The following is a 21,886-nucleotide window of genomic DNA, read 5'->3' as shown; positions in this document are numbered from 1 at the left end:
CTTTCCGGTGAACATGGCTGTCCAGACAGTAGTGCTTTGTGAACGTAAGAAGTGGTGCCCATTTAGCTGCCTGGCAGATGTCCAAAACAAGAACTCTGCATACCAGTGCAGTGGTAGCAGCTTTGGCCCTCATGGGATGAGTTTGCAGTCTTTCTGGAGGCTGCTTTTTTGGCCACTGTGTAGCAGATCTTGATGCAGAGCACAATCCAAGGGGAGATGGTTCTTTTCTTCACAGCCTAGCCTTTTTCCACTCCAGCAAACCCCCAAAAGAGCTGCTTGTCCACCCGGTGTTCTCTGGTATGATCAATGTAAAGGTTCAGTATTTATTTTGGTGTCCAAGCAGTGGAGTCTGTTCTCCTTCTTAGAGGGGTGAGGTGGAGCATAGAACGCAGACAGGGTGATGGTTTGACTGATGTGGATCAGCATCATAACTTTCCGCAAGAAGGATGCCCACATCCACAGAACCGGCTTGTCTGCGAAGAATTTGGTGTACGGTGGGAACGCAGAAAGCCTGAAGCATCTCATGCGACACAGCAGTGTGATGGCAATGAGGAACATCATCTTGAGGGTGAAAAGCCACAAAGGAAAGCTGAAAAGCAGCTCAAAGGGAGTGCACATAAAATATGAGAAGACCAAGGTCCCACTGCGGCATGACAAAAGGAGGGTGGGTGTTACAGGTGTTTCTTAAAACACATCAAACCAGTGATTTAAATAACTAAGGCTGGTCAGGAAACCATAAAAAGGCTGCAGAAGCCAAAAGGTATCCTTTAAATGTGCCCAGAGGAATGCCTTGCCGAGTGAGGGACAAAACAAAAAGCAAAATGTCAGATAACTTAGCCTGGATGGTGTTAATCTGGCATGTACTATAGTAGTCTAAAAATGTGTTCCAACAACAGGAATATACAGTTTTTGTCAAGGGACGTCTGGCTGCCAAGATGACACCAACAACCTTCAGAGGAAGGTCAAATGTGTTCAGCAGTCACATCTCAATCTCCAAGACTGAAGTTGGAGATTTCGAAGGCCCGGGTGCAGAACCCAGCCCGTTGCTGCCACAACAAGTACTCCCGGTGGGGCACCCTGCGATTCTCAAGCTCAGGATTCCATACACTACATACCCAAAAAAGGGACACAAGGATGACTTGGAACTGGTTGGTCCTGATCTTCTTCAGAACTCAAGGCAAAAGAGCATCAGCAGGAAAGCGTACAGGTGTCCCGTGTTCCACCCTAGGTAGAACGCATCTCCTAGCCAAAGACGATTTGGAAACTCCAACTTGCAGAACTGATGACATGGCGCATCCTCAGTGGTAGAGAATAGATCGAGCAAGGTATTCCCCATGTGCAGAAGAGACTTCTTGCCACCTCCTGGTGCAACGGCTACTCATGATCCGCTGAGTGTCAATGGCTGAGCTCATTTGCCCTGGCATTCAAAGATCCTGCCAGGTGGTTTACCACCAGGAATATCCCTTGATGATCCAGCTGGCAGAAGGCCCAGGACCCCACTCCGCTCTGGTTGTTGCAATACCATATGGCTGTTGTGTTGTCCATAAGCACCTATACAGTCTCCCCTTGCTGGATTGGAGGAAGGCTTTCAGTGTCAAGTGGCCAGTCCTCCTTTCCAAGAGGTTGATATGGAGCTAGGAATCTTCCTGAGACCAGAGGCTACTGATCTCCACCTATCCCAATTGGCCACCCAACCCAGAAGAGACACATCGGTCACTACTGTCAACTCTGGCCACAGTCTCCTCTGAAATCTGGACATGGTTGGAGAGGACCCCTTAATGTTGGCCCTCTGAGGCTGAGATCCCACTACAGACCCGCATATGCCACCAGGCGTGCTTGACCAGCAGGATGAAGGAGGACATCCATCAGTGCCCGCAGCCTCAGAGTCAACCGCACTGAAATCCAGGCTGGAAGATGGGGATCGTAGCCTAAATATCCCAGACTCTCCTTATCCGTGTAAAGGCATGCAACTCAACCGTGTACAGAAAAGCTCAGATAAAGGGGAGCATCTGAAAAGGAGTCAGGTGTGACTTCTGCATATTGTTAGTGGAGCCCAAAAATAAGAGGAGGTTCTCCATAGTCTGGAGTTGGTTGACGACTGGCTGGGGTGAACCTGCCTTCAACAGCCAGTTATTGAGGTAGGGAAACACTGTGACCCCTGACTTCAGACAATGTGCTCTCACCACTGCCATCATTTTTGTGAGCCCCTTAGGGGCACTGGTGAGACCAAAGGGGAGCACAGTGAAGGAACTGAAACTGCTCCTGCCCCACCAGGAACTGCAGAACGTGCCTGTGGGTCTGCAGGTCAAGTTCATGGAAGTAGGCATCCTGTAAATCAAATGACCTTTTATCCATTCTCCTGGGCTGAGGGCAGACAACACATGGGCCAGGGTGAGCATCTTGAATTTCTCCTTCCAGGGGAAGGTGTTGAGAGGTGCAGGTCTAAAATAAGATGAAGGCCTTCATCCTTCATGGGCACCAGGAAGTAGTGGGAGTAACAGCCATGACCCACTTCCAATTTCGGCACCCTCTCTATGGTCTTTTTGGCCAAAAGGGCATGCACATCCTGCCCTAAAACAGACAGATGGTTCTCCGTCAGTCATTCCAGGGATGGTGGAAGGTGCAGGGGAGAGGACAGGATGGGTAGGAGATACCTCTTCTGTACATTTTGCAGGCCCCAACTGTCTGATTTTAAAGCCTGCCAAACTGGTAAGAACTGTTGGTTCCTGCCGCCAAACATAGGGATACTACTTCTGTACAACTTGAAGGACCCACCTGTCTGAGCTTTTTAGCCTTCTAACCAAGTAAGAAATGCTGGATCCTGCTGCCAACTGGGTGACAGTAGAAAAACAGTCTCAAAGAGACAAGAGGTAGCTCTGGTTCTGTGTCTGGTGGCAGGGAAAGAAAGGAGCTGATGGCAGAGAATGGGAGTGGTGCTTATATGGGCCCGCACGTCAATTCCAGAGTGGAACGGCGTCAATGCGGCTCAGCGCGGTCCTATGTATCGCCACATAGACACACTGCTTGAGGTACTTTCCTTAACTAGAAAACATGATTTATTCTTTTGATGTAGAATTGAGCCTGCTTTGTGCCAAGTATTATACAAAATACTACCAGGCTGTGTTTTCAAAGATGAGGTCTACTAGTGCAACCTTTGCAAATGGTAATGAAGAAAATAATCTGAAAAACCCCATGAATCCTTACTCAAGAGAATCCAGCTACATATCCAGGTGAATGTGGCGTCTTATCTCAAAAGGTATGTCTTGTAACTATGTATGCAGCACTGGGCCAACCCTCTTACTATTGTCATGCGTTGGACCTTTTTCGCCGATTGAGAGATAAAGAGGGTTAGCATTTAATCAAAAAATCTCAATTAACAGTGCAACCCATTTGGCTATACAATAAAGACCAGGAATCAATGACTACAGTTAAGAAGGTTTATTACAAGTTAGCAGTCAAGTTAAGGTAAATAAATCGCAATACCATGCTGTAAAGATACAGAATAACAACTGGGCAACACAACCTCCTAAAGATGTTTAGGCAGACAAGAAGTTCAGTCACAGCAATACAAAAGATCACTATTAAAATTGGATGCTCAGGGAAGAGTATCTGGTTTTCTCTTCTATATGTGGATATAGTCTGAAATCCTCTAGATTAAGTACAAACTAAGAGGATGGTTTAAAACCCTAAAAGGGTAAAAAAAAATCATGGAAATCCTGAAAAATAGGAAAGTGTGGAAAGGTGTCAGCATTCAGAAGTTTGGTAAAGAGCCTTCTTGAGACAGGAAAATGAGTGTTTGTCTAAGCAACACCCAGCAAGAGTCAAAGGAGATAAGCAAAGAGGTCTAAACCTCTCAAAATCCAAAGGAAAAAGATGTAACCTCAGACAGTGTGAATTCCAGTTATTTCCAACAGAACCTCCAAAGTAACACCCCTCTGTTCACATCATTGGGGGCTCCATTGTCCTTTCCATCCTCACGTTATGAGCTGAAGCATTAACGATTTCTCCCAGGCCAGATATGGGAACGATATGGTCCTTGGTCACCTGTGAGCGTTTGCAACAGTGCTGAATAGAAATTTTCTGTTAAGGTTCTGACTCTCCATGTTTCTTGTTAAAGTATTTTTCTCAGGCTCTCTCTATCGCTAGTACAGTTTTACATCTCTTTTCAAACTAACAAACCATGAGCATGTACTTGCAGTGAAAAGACACGCAAGCCGAAAATGAGAAACAACATTTTATGCTGAAAGAAATACAGGTCTATTTATGACAAGTTAATGTATTACTTCAATGGTGCACATTTAATATATGTGTGCACATTTAACCACAAATGAATGAAAACTGTCAGTAGATTAGACTCAGATTAAGGTTTCATAAAGGTAAAATAACTTTGAGTATACGTCTCTAAATGTGATTAAGAACTGCATTTAAATGCAAATATAAAAATTAGTACACACATTACATAAGTGTTCCACGTATCTAAAGTAAGTACATTTTACTAGTGTAAGGATGTTTTTTTCCATTAGATTTCTAAGAAGTATATATCATTTAATACGGTTAAAGCACACAGTGTATATATGAGTTTCTTATCATACAGCGAATGCACTTCAATAGTAATGTCAAGTGCAACTCTTTTCATTAATAACTTTAGGATACACAAGTGCTGTTCGAACATATATGTTGCGCATTTGTGACGTGTAAGGATGGAGCCAGGATTACGCTACTCCAATCCCCCTTTGATGGTGAATCATGCCATAAGCATCTCTTGTCAGATGGACAAATCACAGTCTAGTTGTTTCATCATCTTTCTTCTTCATTCCTCCAAAAACCTCATGTCATCATAGTATTTGCTCTATTTTTTAATTCTGTATCTGCTCTTTCCCTTCGATCCCCTTTTTATTTGTGCACGTTTGTAAACTTTGTAAATCACAGAGTTGATCCATAAAGTTTAGTTATCACTAAGGGTCTCATAATGCTTCCAACAATTCCACTCCTTGTTTCCAAACCATCCACCTACAGCAGAAAATCCATTCCCTGTAGCTTCCCAAGCACCTATTTTCAACCCTTTCAAATCTTCCTTCAGGTCAGTAATATTCCTAATATATATTTACAAGTTATCATTCTTGTCAGGAATGTAAGTACAGCATTGCTGAACTTTTAACATCCGATGGACTCCGCCCTCCTTTGCGAGGAAAACGTCCAACTCAAGTCTATTCTACAACACCATGGATCTGATAGCAACCGTCTCAGCATCTATAACTAAACATCCTCCAGCTGTACTAGTAGACAACTTATAAACTACAATGGGAAGCTTTCTAATCTTATGCAAATTCAGAATCACTTCTACAGATGGTATTATGGCACCAAAGATGACTCTCAATATTTCACTAGCACTGGCAATTTTCTTAGTTCTCACATGTACTTCCCCTGTTGGGTCATCAAGATGTCCCATATGATATATTTTTGGAAAAACTATCCCCATGTAACATGTTCCATACCATCTATAATAAGCATTCTTCCCACAAACATAGTAGACTCCTGGAATAACAGGATCTGCTCCCTCTAAATATAGTCCCCAATTCCCACAGGTTTCAAAAGTGTGGTCACATTCACTCCTACCTACAAAATAAGTATCTAATTCAGATTTTCTATTATATATACATACCGTTTCCCATGATGTTGCCAATGTAATGCTATTGCGGCTACGTTTACAGCTACCTTATGTTCAACCCTCTTATTTAGTCCATGTTGGTGCATTCATGTGATCAGCTGCTCCAGCCATAATCATTCTTCTCATATCCAAGTCTATAATTTTCTTTTCAACATCTGTCAATATACAAGTCAAATTGTGTCTATGAGCATAAGCTGTATATAATGTTATGGTGGGTTTAAAGAATTATCCAGTGTTCTAGCATCAGGTTGACTATTCAAATATTTTAGCAAGTGAATTCCTGAAAAGATTAAGTCATAATTTTAATAATACAAAATACAAGACATATCAGAAGTCAGAGGAATATGATGATCTGTAATACAGTTGAGGCAGGCTGACATAACAGTCCCTAGCATTCATAGCTCCAACATATTCAGAAAGCAATTTGGAATAAACATTAAATGAAAAGTCTCCTCTAGAGACACTTACCTGTAAGTCTTTCTCATCTATTAAAGGTAAACTGTCAGTAGGAAATGGCATTTGAGGGGCACGTGTAGACCTTATCTCTTACATGAGAAAGTGTAGGTAAGCGCAACATTACAAGCAAAGCAATCAATACTAATGTCACAACTACATATACTCCTACACACAAGCATCTACGTCACGTCTACCAGCATTAGTACTAGTTTCCATGATTTCTCTGAGGTCAGACAATTTAGGTGTAAGATGGCAATACACTCCTCTCATCGTTTTCCACCTATACAGACAGCAAAGCAAAGTTCAAGTATATTTTCAGAAAAATATGTCTAAAATATCTTTGTGAGACTTCCTCAACCCTACCCAGTGTTCTTCTAAATGACAACCATACGCTCCTTCAGCAGACTAAAGCCTTGTAACTCTTCTTAGTAGTTTGGGCAAAATCTGTTAAGTCCTTTCTAATAAATGTGCAGTTCTAATTCACTAATGATCACATCCAGGATAAGTCTGTTTAGTGGCTGTACGATTTCAAAGTTCAGTTCAAGGAGGCTCAATTGAATGCGAATTGCTGTAGCAAAATGTCCAAAATTATCTCTCCCAGTTGTCAGCAGCAAGATACATCCATTCAGGTGATGAGTACCCTTTTGCAAGGTATTCTTCCTCTCTTTGATCTCCTCACTGCTGGCCCTTCCTCATCATTGTCACTTAGGCCACATCCTTCAGTATCTTCTGTGGTAGCGTGTGGACACTATTCATGTTACTGCTGCACTGGGCCCTTCGCCAGGGTCTGTATGTGGCACAATCAACACTACAGGATGAGCCCCTCCAATACCAACTTCATCTGTTGACTCTCTCAGAACGCCCCTCAGGCCGAACAAGTGCTGTCCCAGCTTCTTGCTGGTCCCCAACAGCTTGACTAATCTGCTCCCTTTGTCTCACTGTAACCACTGGCACTTCAGGGACAAGTGCTGTTATATCAACAAGGTGCTCTGCAAGTATGGGCGCCATTCACCCAGTTGGGGAGACCTCTGCATTTCACAGCTTTCGTAGTGACCAAGATAACCTGGTAGGGACTTTGCCACCGAGATTCCAAACATGACGTGCACACATGCTTCTTCACCATAACCCAGTCACCGAGACTGAGGTCATGGCACTGCTCCCGTTAAGGCAGGGCTGTGGCCTCTCCAACCTGATGGCGCACAGAACGCACCACATCAGCCGGTCCTTTGCAGTAATCAAGAATCGTGTCATCTGTAATGTTCACAAGCTCATTTGCAGGCACAGCTAGCAATCTCATGGCTCTGCCCATGATTATCTCATGGTAAGACCATTCTGTTCTCCTATCCATAGTACTTCTAGGCTCATCAACACAAGAGGCAAGCATCAGGCCACTTCAGGATATCAAGTCACATACTTTAGCAAACCCGGATTTCAAAGTGCCATTGACCTGCTCTACAATACCGGAAGCCTTCGGTTGACAACTGCAATGTAGCCTCTGTTCAACTTGTAATGCGGCACACAACATCTTCAGGAACTAATTATTAAAATGAGTTCCTCGGTCTGACTTCAGAGAAGTCAGACATCTGAAACGTGGAATTAACTCTCTCAACAGCAACTTAGCTACTATGAAACAATCACTTCTCCTAGTTGGGTAAGCTTCAACCCAATGCGAGAAGATGCACACAATCACCAGGACATATCTCCGCCCATTACACACAGGCATTTCGATAAAGTCCAGTTGCATCTTGTGAAAGCGACCACCTGATCACCCTATGTGACTCAGTGTTACTGCTGTTCGCCTGCCCACATTCTGCTGCTGACACACAACACACCCGTGACACAACCCTTCAGCCATCAGTCTAACCCTGGGGTTAAACCAGGTTTGCCTGAACAAGCACACATGGCGTTTCTACCTGCATGTGCAGGTCCATGATAATGTCTCTCCATTGAAGGCAACAAGCTATCTGGCAACACAGGGCTTCTGGCTCCTGAAACCCAAATGTCATCCTCATCTCTTTTGACACAATCAGCTCTAACCCATCCTTGCTGTTTCACTTCTGGCAACAGATTGTGATTTGACTCATCTGTTTTTACAAGCATTTAGCATACAATATCTGAATGTTCATCCGCATACCTGTTGTCCACACTTATGTAATCGGTTCTGTTGCCGTGTGCAGAGCACTTTACAACCACAATCCAGGCAGGTAGCTGTAATGCCTGCAAAAAGTAAGTTTACTGACCTTTCAATTAATTAAAATCTTTACAGTAAAATGAGCATAGAATTGGCACAACCCACCCCCCGCCCCTCGAGTCCCATGACAGCTTGGACCTGCTGTTCCTACATCTTTGCAGTTTGTTGTTGATTCATGCACGCCAGAGAAAGAGCTTGTTTTACGTTATATGACATTTTATTAAAAATCCAAATTGAGTGCAAGGAGCAATTTTAAATTGCAATTCTCAGTCGCCTCAGGCCAGTTGTGATACATTAGCAACAGGTCAATGTTCAACAGAAGAGTTAGTGGTTCGAGGTCCGATCTACTTATCTTGTATTATGCGCATCGTCATCACTTGATGTAAGGGTGCACTTCCGTCACCTGGAATGATGTAAAGTGCCTTGTGAAGTTTTAGGATATGTCTCTTAATCTCTCAGTTGCCTGGATTCGACTGCTCAACGTTGAATTATGAAGCGCCAGGGTGGGTTTACTGATTTATATTTTGGCCAGTCAAAGGGCTATTAGATCTATGGCGGGTCTGCAAGTGCTTGTCTAATTAGATGTATGAACTTCGCTGCTCTTGCAAGGTTACAGACCTTTGTATCAGTAAAACACCAGTCTGAGGCCTCCTTTCAAGTCCTCCCGCCCTTGACCCTGAAGATGGGGCAAAGCAGCCGGTGTCGATCTTCGGCCAATTTGGGACAGCAACACAACAGGTGCAACCAGGGTTCCTTATGGTATGGGCATAGAAGGCAAGATGCTGCTTCACCCTTGTGTGCCCAGACAGGATTAAAATCATTCATTCTTAGTGCGATGAGCATCATTTTGAGTATTTTCCTGCAGGCCTGAGCTTGTATAAGTATTGTTAGGCTTTCTCCTGGGTGTATGACATATTCAGTTCCGTCGTAATGGGATTATAGTGAAATGTAGCCAGCCTTTTCAAACAAGATGGCCGTCCTGACTCTTCTTTTTTTAAAAAAATGTGTTTTTATTGATTCTATAAGTCAATACAAAAAGAGAGCAGTAATACAATATATTAGGAACAAGCATAAAAAAAATGACTTTACAAATCCGAACAGACTGCGAAAAAAAAAGAAAAACAGAAAAAGAAGAAAGAAAGCCAGGAATGGCAAATGGAGATAAAAAGGAGGTAGAAAGAAGAGGGTAGCGCATGACATTAGGAAGGAGTTCATTAGGCTTCCAGAATACAATATTTTTTCTTAACAGATTTATGAACCCAGATTACTGACCCCCATTATGGCTCACTTGGCCAGTCCTGCCTCCTGACCCTAAAGTGCCCTGTGCTAAAATAAAAACTACTAGAACTCAGCTCTAAAAGATTTTTTAAAGTAGAAGAAAACCGGACATACAATTTATGAGTTCATCCATTATAAATTATAAATTGCCTAAAGTCTAGCTCTCCACATTTCATAGGACGGGGGGTCAATATTCACCCAACTGGAAGCAATACATAATCAGGCCACTGCAGTTGCCACAAAAATCAAATACCCTCCTTTCCTCAGCACACGATTAGTTTGAGTCTCATCAATTATTCCAAGCAACATCATTAGGGGTAAAGGTAACGAATGCACCAATAATGTCAGTCAGTAATTCTTCCATCCCCCCATTAACTGTCTTAACTTGGAACACTTAAAGAAAACATGAAGGATGCCTGTCGGTTCAGCCCCAGAATCTCTGCCTGTTCAGCCCCACAGCGCTTACATTTACCATCAGCTGGCCCTCCCCATTTCGATACTTTTGCTGGAGCATAGTATAGATTAAAGATAGTTTTGTAGTGCTGTGCCCATAGATTGAATGAGAGTAAAGCCTTCTCTGCAATTTCAATAGAATCCCGCAATGATACTGCCCCCTGACTACGTCTTGTGTTCCACTTATGATTCTGAATCTCCAAATCATCCGATTGAGTCTCAAGGAGCCAACCATTTAAGACACCGATTCTATTTCTCCTACTGATTGCCTCAATTAGTGAGTTATTTGTCATCACGCTCAAGACATTTTTCTTTTTTCTCAAAAAGTCTTGAACCTGTAGAAACTTAAAAACAATTTGTCTTAAACAGCAAAAAGTTTTTTTGTAATTCTAAAAAAGAGCTAATCTGAGAATCAGTGTACACATTTCCTATTTTACTTATGCCCTTCACCCTCCATCTTTCCTTTACTGTGTCCCAAAAAATGAAGAGCAATAGTTGTGAAGCTGACGTCAGTGTTTAATAACAAATCGTACCAAGCTGAAGACAATGTCTAACCTGTTTCCAAATTTTATAGGCAGCTATCAAGACCTTAAATCCAGTTCTTTTATAAAAAAAACTAGGTTCTACGTTCTTCAGCAACCATCCCTTTGCTCCTGAACCCATTAGCATTTGATAAAAGGATGGGGCCTCAGCATCATTTGTGATATCCTCACCTGTTATCAGAAAGCCCATGTTTTGTAGAAGACAGGCCCCATATTAAAGTGTCAAGTTGGGTATTATCCAACCCCCAACTTTTGGGGAAGATCATATATTTAATTGCCCTCTGAGGTTTCTTCTGGCTCCAGATAAAACTGGAGCATAGCGCTTGTAGTCTTTGCAGCTGAATTTTATTGCGTTTCAAAGGTACAGCTCGGAAATAGTATAGTACTTTTGGCAATATGCTTATTTTTAAGACATTGCATCTTCCCACAAGTGAGAGGTGCAAGCATTGAGTTCTATCAAGCTCGCTTTTAATCTTCCCAAGAAGAGGGAGCCAGTTTACCTCTACCAATTGGTCCAAATAATTTCTAATTTTAATCCCTAAGTATACTGCTTCATCCACAACCCTTGGATCATTAAAAGCAGCCTGCTCAGTACAAATAATCTGTGTTTTGGCTGCATTTAACTTATATCCAGAGAGTAACGCGAACTTTTTATCTACGGTTTCAATTTCCGTCACTACCACTGCTAGTTCTGGAGTGACAATGGCTATATTGTTGCATAAGCGAACACCCTGTACTCTTCCTGTCTCTGGCAAATAGGTTACGTTCAAGCATGTTTAAAAAGGGTCAATATACAAAGTAAAATGGAGGGGCGAGCAGAGACACCCTTGTCTTGTACCTATGGAAATAGGTAACGCGCCTGATTCAAGACCCATTGCACAGATTTTAGTGGTGGATGTTCCATACATAGACCTTACAGCCATTATATAACCCTTTCCGAATCCTTGCCATTGCATACTGCCCAGAGAAAATCCCAAGAGACACAGTCAACTGCCTTCTCGGCATTGAGTAAGATCTAACCAAGCGGGGCTTGCTGTACTTTGGCCAGATAAAATAATGTAGCTGCCCGTCTTATATGATTGACCGTGCCTCTTCCGGGAATAAAACCATGTTGTCTGTGTGATACTAGGGGAGTAATAACCCTGGCTAGACTACTTGCCAAAATCTTTGCATAGATTTTACTGTCACAATTCAATAAGAAAATATGTCCGTATGACCCTGGCAGCATAGGTGGTTTATTCCGCTTACTAAAAATAACAATGTTTGCATATTAATTTGTTACAGCAGAAACATCCCCCTCCTTCTTCATTTGGAGTCGAAAATCGACAACACTTAACCAAGCATGAATAAATCATCCTATCTATGATTACTAGTTTGCACGCCAATGTAATATTCGTTTTGCTTGCTCCTATTGTCAAAATGGCTTATTCGCCCCCCTAGATCCCTTCCCCAACCTTCTCCCTAGCCCACCATGTCCCCTCCACCCAGCCCAATCCAACCCGTGACTCCATCCCTCTCTTTCCCACTCTATGGAGCCTCCCACCCCAAACCCAGCCTTAGAGGCTTTTGAACCGCTAAGGTCCAATATGATGGAAATTGCTCCTCCCCCCAACCAGACCCAAAATATTGATAACTGTAGGGCTTATGTAAAAAAAAAAAGCGTGATAAATGTATAAATTGTTCAGCTCTATATTAGGGACAAATCAACATATACATTCTAGTAGATATCTAGGAATCTAGATTCCTCAAAAAACTTTAGCTTTTGTTTCAGAAGTAAAAAAGTGGGCTTTTTCCGTAGAAATGACCTTAAGTTTTATAGGATTGAGTAAAAATACCTGATTCCCCTTATCTTCAATCATTGGAATTAGCTGTCTGAGTTGCCATCTCTTCTCTACAGTAATTTGACAGTAGTCCGGCCTACCAAAAAATTCATGCCCCTTCCCAGACCTTTTCCTGTCCGGCTGTGCCAGAACATACAAGGCTTGGCGCACCCAAAAATTATTGAGGAACATTAACACTGCCCTAGGTCTTGGAGCCTCTTGGCCTGGGTGGGCATATATTTTAAATGGGAAGCGATGAGTCCCCTGTACTTCACGGTCCCTGGTCCATTGGGTTAACTACGGGAAGGCTTCTGTGAAGAGTACCGTGACAAATTTGTGGATATCTGAGCCTTCAACTCCATCCGGAATCCCAAGTATCCCGAGATTATTTTGTTGCAGATGGTTCTCTAAGTCAGCCAGTTTCCATTGAGTATCTTCCTTTTGAGATCTGAGCAACTTGGTTCCTGTTTTTTGTGCTGTCAGCTCGTCTTCGAATGTAGAAATGCGATTCTCTGCCTCCCCGATCTGTTCAGCAAATTCTGAGCAAGATTTAGACACATGGCGAATAGCGCTCTGCCTTTTACAGCAGGCTCATTAAGTTTTTGGCTCTCTGACCTTGTCTCTTCCTGGTGTTCATTATGCTTTGATATATGGCATTGAGCCAAACTTCTTCAACCCTAGTTTGAGCAGCCGGGTAGGTCTGAGTCACCTAAGGGGGGTGCTCCCCAGAAGCATCAAGTATCGGAGAAAATGAATAGTCCCAACATAGGGCACCTGTGCCTTTTTTCGACTCCCTTGTGCCAGATTGACCTTTTTTCTAAATAATGTGAGAGCCATTTTTTTTAACAAAAGAGGAAGGTGCACCAGTAAGAAGTCCAAAACAATATGGAGAGTCCTTATTATGTTTCTTTAATCCTTGTATATTTTCTTAAAAACAGACATCAGCCAACGCGTTTCGTTCTATAAGACAAGAACTTCTTCAGGGCTCTACTTTAGCGAAGTTGGATTCCCGCAAATATCAATCTGTTTCCACACGCGATCAATCACACACAGGTGTGCTGATTGATCGCGTTACTCCTTTCGCTGCTTTTCGTATCAGGAAAAGCGCTCTGAAATGTTTAAATAACATTCAGACTCTTGCCACTTGGCGTCATGACTTAATGGACATACTGGCATCCTTTATTATATTTCTCAAGTGAATTTCCAACATTATTTAGACTTTTTGAAAGACATCTGTATGACTCAATTTTATATACATCTTTGAATTCTTTACTGAATTTTATTACAATACCGATCTATTGATCGTGTGGAAACAGATTGATATTTGCGGGAATCCAACTTCGCTAAAGTAGAGCCCTGAAGAAGTTCTTGTCTTATAGAACGAAACGCGTTGGCTGATGTCTGTTTTTAAGAAAATATACAAGGATTAAAGAAACATAATAAGGACTCTCCATATTGTTTTGGACTTCTTACTGGTGCACCTTCCTCTTTTGTTAAAAAAGTCTTTATATCTGTAAATCAGTAAAGTCCTTCTGCGGCGGACTTTTGGAAGAATTGTGCACAGGACCTATATATTTTTGTATACAGTAAGACTGAGGTGCAGAACCGGTGGTCAGCCGTGGTGGTGCTTTGTGTTAAATGTGAGAGCCATGACCCTCAGCTGAGATCTGATCCTCCACCATGTGCATGATATTTGATTTGCTCCATCCACTTCCGAGTGAATCACCTCCTGAACTCCTCTTGCGCAAGTGGGGCTTTTCCATCAGTGGACGAGATGGAGGGGTCAGATAAGGAGAAGAATTTATCCCCAGAGACTACCTCATTCCCTCCCCCCAGGGTAACGACTAATTCATCCCTGCTCTGACATTGGCAATTCTCACCCTTGGGAATCTGCATCACCTTATTTGCTTTCTTCAAAGGCAAAGCCTCAGCTGTACTAGAGTCAGCATTGCCCCCCCTCAATAATCGCATATTTAACTGGAGCGGTGAGGGGCACTGGGGGGGACATGGTATTCCTTCCGATCCTGTTGTTGTGGTACCCCCTTCAGGCCCTGGAAGCCCACCGATATTATTTGCATTAGCCCAAAACAAATCGCTACCTCTGATATTGTTCGAGCAGATGATTTCAAATCCACGGGAGGCTGCATTATGGCGCAGCCGGTATCCAGTAAAACAGTTTTTTTGCTGAGAAGTTCACCGCAAAGAGGGCTGCCGAAGTTGTGTTTTAGCAGCTCCACCACGGAGCTTCTCAGGCATCTTTGCAATTTGCGCTGCCAAGCACAGAGACCCACTCTCGGCTTTCGACGTGTTCGGGAAGTTCGCGGAGCCTCAACTTTTGGATCCTCTTGCCGTCTTCGGCGGCATCACAGCGTCCCGCAGGGAAAAGCGGCGTGCAGCTGAGTCCAGGATCAAGGGAAGGGAACGAGAAAGGCACTAGGTAAGACCTCCGCTGCGCAGTGAAAATCGCCAAATGCGTCCTGCAAACAATAGGCTATATGCAGCTCAGATCATCTTTATTTAAATTACAGTCATGAATCCGTTGATCCGTCCAAGCAAGCAAAACAAGATCTGATCGGGCAGAGAACGCTACTAGGCCGACTTCACAGCCACCATCTTGCCCCCCACTACCTGCCTCTTCACTGCGTTTTCCAGGTGGATATCAGAATCTCGGTTGAAAGCAGGCTCTCTGCCTCGATCTTCAAATTGCCAATTGCCTGCCTCAGCTTGGCGTGCCAGGGGGAGTCCTCTTCCCTGAAGATGGGTCCCAACTGGTGTTTGAGTGTATTGTTCGGGGCTCTTAGGACCCTGATCTAGAATTTAATTAGGTCCCCCTGTAGTGCCAAGTCTGGTCTGCCAAGACTGAGCTCCAGCCTTAGCCTGGCTTGTCTCAGAGCTAGCAGCACTAATTTATATGCTTTAACCTGTGACGCTACTATGAATGAATCCAGGGCTCACGGAAAGGCCAGATGTCCGTAGTTGATGGCCGGAATTCGTTTTGCTTTCAGGACTGTCAGCATTGGCTACGCAGTTGGGCTTGTCAGGCATGGGCTTAAACGTTTTAGTGTGAAGATTACATAGTCAGCCTTTCTGCTTTGATGTTTTATGGGAGTCGCCGGTTTAGCCCTCTCCGAGAGCCAGACCCCAAGGTAGTTGTAGGCAGATGTTGTCCCTATTTGATGCTCTCCCAATTGCCAGAGGGCTTGCCTTTTGTGTGGATATTTACCAAATACAACTATCTTGGTTTTGCTCTGGTTATCTTGCAGGAGGTTTTCCTGATTGTACTTGTGAAGTTGATTGAGGGCTCTCTGGAGACCCACCCTAATATGGTCCATTATTGCTGTGTCATCTGCATATTTTAGGATGGGGAGCCTCACTTTGCCCAGCATTGGGGTGACTAAGCTGGCACCTTTCAGGGCGGACCCCAGATCAGCAGTGTAAAGGTTGAAGAGTAGGAGGACCAAAACAGAGCCCTGCTTGAGCCCGTTGTTGGTGGCTACTCTTGATGTTACTGTGGTGGGGCTTGTTTTGACCTGAACCCATGTTCCCTCATATAAAGATGTAATAGCCTTCAGGAGCATGGGTGGGATCCCCCAGGCAGTCAATTTCTCCCACAGCCCGCCTCAATGCACCCTCTCAAAGGCCTAGCTGTAATCTATGAAGCTGCAAAGGCAAACCGCTTGTTTGGAAAGATATGCCAGCGCAATGATGTTATCCATGGTTGAGGTGTTTGCCCTGAATCCGGACTGATAAAATGGGAGGATTCTTTTGTTATTTACCCATACCTCCAGTTCCTTCAGTAAGATTTGGGCATAGGCCTTGGCTTCTAGGTCAAGCTAGGCAACAAGCTTGTAATTTGCCAGGTTAGAGCGATCACCTTTTTTGTGGATGGGAAATAAGATGGATCCTTTTCATAATTGCAGTGTCTTTGCTGTTGTGAAAGCATAGTTAAAAAGTGGGGTCGAAATTGGAGCTAAGTATGCCTGAGCTAGTTTAAATACTAGGGCAGGGATCCCATTCAGCCCTGGGGCCCCATCATTTCTCATGTCCTTGATGTTCTTGATTACCTCACCTTCTGTGAATGGGGTGTCTTGGGCTGTATCTTGGCCTATTTCCGGGCCTCTCTTTGCGACGGGCCTGTCATCTAAAGAAATGTTTGTGTACAGTTTTTTAATGTACCTTTTCCACTCATTTCCAGCTGCCCCATTCTCCTTTGTTGGACCTTGAGTATCCAGCTGATAATCAACAAGTGATGGACTCTTTCCCCATTACGGATTTGTGAGCTTGAAGAGGTCGTACATCCATGTTGAGACCACAACTGTCTAAAATCATGAACACCAAGACCATACTGACTATCAGTGAAAACGGTCACTCCCAGCTGGTCTGAAATACAGCATGCTCTAGTAAGAGCAATCAATTCGGACACTTGTGCAGAAATTACTCCTTGATGCCATGAGGCTTCGACCACACCTGAGACAGTACAGACTGCGCAGGCAGCTCTCAGGCTTCCTACATGGTCTCGAAAGCAGGAACCATCATCCGGCATTACATAATCTGATTTCTGTAGTGGCAGAACTTGTATGTCAGGTTTTGGCTTTGTGCTCAGTTCAGTATCTCTGAGACAGTCATGCTCAACCTCCCCTTTCACATCATTTCGAGGTACAGGCAAAAGAGTAGCAAGATTGAGGGTAGTGCGTCACTTCAATGTAATATTCTCCGCAGCAAGTATGACTTGCTCATACTTAGGCTGCTTTTGGTGAGGTACTACATCCTGGTACGGGTTAACAGTACTTCTACAGAATGGGAGAAAAAAAACAGTCAGAGGATGACCCATAACAATGCTTTCACACTGCTCAATGCTCGCATCTGTAGAAGCCATGGCTTTTAGACAACTGGACAAGCCAGCAGCTACTGGGAGAACTGTAGCTGAAAAATATGCAACGGGTCTGTGAGCCTTCACATGCATCTGGGTTAGCACTGAGGGAGCACATCCTTCCCTCTCAATGCAAAACAAAGCACAACATTTATTGTAATCAGGTATTGCCAGTGCTGGGGCACGACAGAGACTTTCTCTCAGCTCTGATTAGGCCTGCATGCAAATGTCATCCTGTGGTATCGGATCTGACACATCTCTGTGTGTCAGCCTCTGTGAAGGCTTGGTCAGTAGAGAAAAGTTGGGATCCACTGTCAACAGTAGTCCACCAAGAACCACCAGACTTCTTTTTGGGTAGTTGGTGGATTCATTTTCAGAATCACTGAGATTCTCTCTTGTGACACCTTCCTCAATGTGATGCCCTAAGTACAAGACCTCTTTCTTACAGTACTGCAGCTTGGTCAGAACACTTTATTTCAATTCTACGCTAGGTGGTTCAACAGAGCAATTGTATCTCTTCTGCAAGCCTCCTGTGTATTTGACACCACCAATTGGTAGACAAATTACTGGACCAGGATTGAGTGATAGGGTATTACCAGGTTACTTTTGAGGATCTGATTAAAGATGGTCGGGCTCTCAGTATACCCTTGTAGGACTTGGCACCATGCCAAAACATGGCTGCCGAACCGAAATGCAAAGAAGAACTAACTATCCTCATGCAAAGGTATGGAAAAGAAGGTTTGGCACAAATCAATGACAGTGAACTACTTCGCCTCACATGGAATCTGAAATAAAATCACAGCTGGTTTTGGTACCACAGGACAAGGAACAACTATGGTGTTGATTTTTCTCAAATCCTGCACTATGCAATATTTACAGTTGAGATTCTGTAAACCCATAATGGATTAGTTAAATGGACTTCCCATAATCTCCCTCAGAATGCCTCGTTGAATCATTGAGTCAATCACAGGAGTAATCCCAGCAATGGTTTCGGGAGTCAGATTATATTGTGGGATTCTTGGATAATCAATATTAGGTGTCACTGTTATGCACACAGGTTCAACACCTTTAATGAGACCTACGTCCTTCCCTGAATAGTTCCAGACTTTTGGTAGCACAATGCCTCTCAACTCTGGGGGTAGATCATCCTTTGTCAACACGGGGTACAATCCAACATTAGAACTCTGATTTCTAAGTTTTAAGACAACATCTTCATCATGAGTCTGAAACTCAATGCCATTCTGGGTACAGTAAATAGGACAGTTCAGCTTGTGCAAAAGATTGTGTCCAAGTAGACTTACAAGACTTGAATCACACACCACAAATGGATGATTCTCCTCAAAGGAACCTATTTTAACAGATTCAGCTTCAGTGACAGGGCTAGTCAAATGTTTATTTTTAACTCCTACAACTTGGATTCTTTTTCCCGAGAGGGGTAGATTGGGAACCTCTCATCTTCTCACAGTAGAGAGGGTAGCACCAGTATCGATTAAGAATGACATGGGGTGGCCATTCACCTCACCATCAACGAATAGATAACTGTGGTCTACATCTAAGGATGCGCCAAGCATGCAATCCTCCTCGCCTCTCAAGCACCATCATTGCGATGGGTCTGAGCTGTAAACCTCATCTGCTTATAACATATGATACCGTTGAGATGTACCCTGATTCATGAAAGGATTGGTGTTTACATCGGGAACCTGATTTGGAACAAATCTAAGAGTATTTGCATTTAAATGTGGCTGAGGGGCGTGTGGGGTGTGTATCACCTGAGCTTGGGGCGCATTGTAATTTTGTACTCTCTGCCTCTGAACTTGCTGTGTCTGAACCATATTGTTACATTGAGGTTGTAGAACTCCACCATTTGGACCTGAGTCCCATTCGCCATGTTACCAGCATTGAGACTACATTCCTGCTTCCAGTGTCCTAAGTTGCCTCAGACATGGCAAGGATAAGTCTTCTCCAATGTAGGGATATCCATTCCTGTACTCGAAACAATTGGGGCACCACGACCTCTACCTTGCGGTTGAAATCCATTTCTTCCTTGCATCACAGGAACTCCCTGTTGATACAGTCCCTGCATGGGACCAGCATTCCCAACAAACTGCTGATTCTGACCTCTTTGTGCTGCTTTCATCTGTACACTAACTTCTCCTTCAATTTCCTGTGCTTCAGCTCCAATTCATCACTGCAAAATGTTTACATACTTCAAGATCTCATCAATCGACTTATTGTGCCAACAAATCAGATGATATTCAATCATCAAACTAATCTCAGATTTCAATCCCTTCACAAACATGAACACAAAATGTCCCATGTCTTTGGCTTCAATAGTCTCTGTACCACTGTACTGTTTAAAGACTTGCAGCAGTCTCTCATAGTAGGAATTATTTCTTTTGACTCTTGGGTCACCCGGTCAATATTGAGCCAATCAATATCCTTAGGGGATACCTTAGATTTTAAAAATGTAATCCCCTGATGATACTGTTTAATCACCACTAACAACAAACCCTTTATTATGGGATGTCTCATCAGTTTCTTCTCTGGCCACTTCACAGCTATTTTTCATTCAACCCACAAGTCACCTGGAACCACAATTTCAAACAAGGTATTCAGATCTATTCACAAAACCTATGAGATCTTCACAAACCGGTCAGCCTGTTGGTACCATTCCACAGGATTTTCTTTCAATTTCGGAAAATCATTTGTGAATGATGGAAGATCACTTCTGCTCCAAGGTACATGAACATAAACTCCACCAGGCACTTCACTCATTGGAAAGATGTGTATATCATAATCCTCCTCCTTTGTTCCAGTTGGAGGCAGCTCTAATCTGACTTTCTTCGCTTCTTTTTTAATTGCCCACCTGCCTTCCCATCTGTCCAGCTCTCTCCATTTTCAGACATAGCTAATGAATTCCCTGATCTGTAATTTCATCTCTGATGGTCTTATATTAGTGAGATCACGATCATTAAAGCTTAAATGGTAGCTCCTCTGCAAGGCTTTGGATTTCTGTAAGTCAATTTAATATGTGTCAGCCAATTTAGATAGCCTTTCATGAGCTTGTCCATGGTGTCTAGTAATATCTTTACACATAAACAAAAGCTCATAATCTCGATAAGCATTTAATTGGGACATATCAAGATTTCCAAATATCTTTTAGTCTAATTCTAGTTTCAGTTTGGCCACCTCTATTGTCTTTTCCCTCCCGGGACTTGAACATTCCTTCCACTTGGTCAGGGATTCCCACTACCAGTTGTGGTGTCTGTACTTTTGAACCAATCATTGAGTTCTCAAGCAGTAAGACTAGGTTGTTCAACCGGGGTATTAAGAATTATCTCGGCTAAGAGAACCGTAGTTAGCATAAGGTGCTGAATTCAAAAGAGACATGTCAGAATTTGGTGAACTCATAAGCATTTCCATCCTGGAGGTCCTGTTACTAACACTTGATGTTGGGCATGAAAAATGGTGGCTATCTTTGTGAAAACTTCCTATTGTGTCAAAACCCTCCGATTTAATGCAGGGTCTGCACTTGCAGCACCTGAAGTATTCCTTTGTGTCAAAACAAAAGCAATTTGAGGAATTGGTCTTGTCGAGCCCACAGGATTGCTTTCTGAGGTACCCATCCCAGTACGAACAGACAAAGTATGTGTAGTATTTCCTACCAATCCTGGTTTATACAAAAGAACTATAGAAATTGTTACTGGAACAGTCACTGCATCTGTGGCATGTAGGAAAAGCAAAGTTTGAGGGGCTGTTATTCCTGAACCCTCTCCCATTGAATTGTATCTTACATCTACTGTTGTCATAGGCACATCATAAATTCCAAGAGGTATGTGCATTAATCGCTCCTCTAGCTTGGATGACATTATATGGAGGTGGACGATTTAACAATAATTTGTTAATAAATTCTTCACTTGAATCAATATCACTATCCTCAGCTGCATTCTCTGTATCATCTGTGTTCTTCTTTTTCTTATCTCTTTCTTTACCTTTCCCTTCTTCCTCACTCGTTAATGCAGGGTACAGCCTAGCTCCCTTGATCATGTCAGTTCTCCATGTTTTCTGTTCTGAATTACATCTAGCCGCTGCTTAAGTGCGTATGGCTTTCTTGACCCTTCCTAGAAATCTCTCTTTCTAAGGTGGGCTGTATGTTCCCAAGCATTAAGTGCTTCATATTTCACAGGTCTAGGAGGTGGTTTCATGTCATACAACGTCCTCCTCCAATGGTCAACGATTCTCAAATTAAATGAGCCATAACATGGAAACATTAAGGGACTATATTTCTCAGTGAACTTATGTCATTGTTCAAGCCAAAAAAACGCATGAAGACCCATATTTATTTCAATATGATACCTGGCGTACCTTCGTGTGGTCCCTCTTTCCCCGTTTTAACAGGTACAGTCCCACCTCCCCTCATTAAACTTTGTAGTGCTTTAAAGAATTTCATTTTTGATCAAAACATGCAAAATTCACAAATTACTTTTTGTTTAAACCAGGAAATTGTTTTTCACCCACAATTCTCTATTCAGCAGTCACAACCAATACTAGCATGGCTCTCTGTGACGTATGAAACCAATATCAGCGTGGCTCTACACCAACCAATAC

Source organism: Triturus cristatus, chromosome 5_1 (assembly GCF_964204655.1).
Source record: "Triturus cristatus chromosome 5_1, aTriCri1.1, whole genome shotgun sequence".
Classification (NCBI taxonomy): domain Eukaryota; kingdom Metazoa; phylum Chordata; class Amphibia; order Caudata; family Salamandridae; genus Triturus; species Triturus cristatus.
Note: the sequence above shows the minus strand (reverse complement) of the source record.